The following is a 2,500-nucleotide window of genomic DNA, read 5'->3' as shown; positions in this document are numbered from 1 at the left end:
CCATTTCCGCGAGATCTTGCCCTTGTCACGATGATAAACAAGAATGCGATAGGTTAGACTGGGCGCAGGAAGTAGCGGCGTGTGGCATCTATCGCAGAGGCTAAAACTATCAAACGTTTTTTTTTATCAAGTAAAACAGTTATGAATGCAAAGAGAGTCTTCTAAGATGGGTCAACATGCATGTGCAGATGACAGGAATTCCCGCAGTGCCTTTGGAGTAATTCGTCACGCCTTGTAAATTTATTTTTCGTATTTCCCTACCTGTCAACTCGAGCCGGGCGCATCCCGACATTACGTAACACTGATTTAACACACCCACTCGCCTAATCGAGATAATTACACATCCACGCTCTCACCATTACCTCTAAACAGAAAATAAAACACAACGCAAAACACACGAAAATCCAATCGATAAAGAAAAACAATCACGAAAGCAGAATTCACATACTGATGACGCAATTCTCGATGAAAGTGTGACGTCATGGCTCCGGGCACATGTACCTCGCGTGGTGACGAAGGCCGGGCAGGCGGGCACGCCGACGGGCAGGGATGGGCACGTGTGTGTGTGTGTGTGGGGGGGGGGGGTATGACATGACGGGACCCGAATGGAATCCCTAAAGGTGAAATACCCTTCTTATTTCCAAAGGGTTGTCACGATGTCCGTCTTTTTCCCTGTCCATTTCTATTTTGGATTCTTATTTCTGTTTTCTTTTGATTCTTTTTTGAGGAAGTGTCGATTGGGTGCGTGTGTGTATGTGTGTGTGTGTGTGTGTGTGTGTGTGTGTGTGTGTGTGTGTGTGTGTGTGTGTGTGTGTGTGTGTGTGTGTGTGTGTGTGTGTGTGTGTGTGGTGTCATGTCGTGTCGTGTCGTGTGCGTGTGCGAGTTGTGTGGGTGTCGTGCGTGTGCGAGTCGTGTGCGTGTCGTGTGCGTGTCATGTGGGTGTCGTGCGTGTGCGTGTGCTAGTCATGTGCATATGTGTGTGCCGTGTCATGTCGTGTGTATATGTGTGTGTGTGTGTGTGTGTGTGTGTGTGTGTTTGTGTGTGTGTGTGTATGTATGTGTGTTTGTTTGTGTGTGTGTTTGTGTTTGTGTTTATAACATTTAAAATTTAGTATCTATTTTATTTTATTTTCTCGTATCTCATGTCTAACCAAAGACCAGTTTACCAAAATCGAGGTCTTCGGATAAATACAAAAGTCTCATGCTGTGCTCATTTCACTCTGAAAACTGGATATCTCACAAAAGCCGTTACGCTAAATTTAAACCTGTTAATGCAAGAAAGACTTATAATTAAATCGAAAATTTAGACCACGACCTGTGACATTCTGAGGGGGGAAGGGGGGACGGGGGTCCCCCCTTCCCCCCTCAGATTTCTCCTTTGTAATGACTGAGGTAAATGACCTCGCATAACCTTACAATACATCCACACTCGAACGAATCCAGGTTGCATTGTCAACTGGCAAGGTCATGACACGAAGTCCCCAAGACGCTGCGCTTTCACCCTCTCCTTTATTCTTGCCTTTCTTATCTGGTTTTCCTTCTTACGTAATATTCGCTTTCCTCTTCCCACCCGCCCTCGACATCACACGGGACCGGCGAGGCTGCCAAGACACGAAAAGGACGGAAATAAATTCATATATCAGGGAGATTGGAGTCTCGTAGGGCGTCTCTCTCTAAACCTGTACTGTCACTGTACTCTTCCGTGTCACCATAAGCTATCTTGTTATCATAATAAGCTTGTTTGTACTTTTGGTATCACGTTCCTGTGTTGTATAATCTTTTTAGCATAACGCCTTCCCTAACTTTAGTCCACTAACATCATGTTTCTTCACTGTATTTTACAAACATGTTAGAAATCAACGGTCACTATATTAAGAAAGTCACCATTCTTAAGTTTCCTCTACGTCATAAACGAGCAAATTATAATGACAAAATTCTCGTTCCACTATACATTTTTAAACACATCATATTCGACATCACAGGCCACACCATACTACAATCTAATTTTCTCACCCCATTCCACACAGATAAACTTAGCAATGCCCCCCATTCCCCGCCATTCACTATACTTTCACAACACACTACAATAAACCTCGTTGATCATCGTAGATAAAGCATATGCATTACAGTCGTCTTGTAACCATAGGATACAGTTTTGAAGGAGCTTTTTTGGGGGTCACAGTTAGTTAACACTGTAACTTGGACTCGATCTCTCCGTTCTCTTCACTATTCGCTGTTAATACACCATCACATATTTCTCGGATCACTGTAAGTTCATATAAAATCAGACGGTACATCCTCTTCTTCCCTATTCCCTTTTCCCCTTCCCCTTCCCCTTCCCCTTCCCCTTCCCCTTCCCCTTCCCCTTCCCCTTTCCCCACTTCCCCCTTTCCCTCGTCTTTTTCCCCTTTCCCCCTTCCCCTTCCCCTTCCCCTTCCCCTTCCCCTTCCCCTTCCCCTTCCCCTTCCCCTTCCCCTTCCCCTTCCCCTTCCCCTTCCCC

At 45.2% G+C, this 2,500-nt stretch overlaps 1 protein-coding gene across 2 annotated transcripts in view; it reads left to right on the top strand.

The window, feature by feature from the left end:
- Positions 1-2,500, top strand: part of LOC122260381 (phospholipase ABHD3) — a 29,297-nt gene that overhangs the window by 9,243 nt on the left and 17,554 nt on the right. The gene's annotated exons all lie outside the window — the stretch shown is intronic.

This window comes from Penaeus japonicus, unplaced genomic scaffold (assembly GCF_977035675.1).
Source record: "Penaeus japonicus unplaced genomic scaffold, GWHDUDI00000001_assembly GWHDUDI00000040, whole genome shotgun sequence".
In the NCBI taxonomy this organism is placed as follows: Eukaryota; Metazoa; Arthropoda; class Malacostraca; order Decapoda; family Penaeidae; genus Penaeus; species Penaeus japonicus.
The sequence above is the reverse complement of the archived record's forward strand: the minus strand, read 5'-3'. Positions and strand labels throughout refer to the sequence as shown.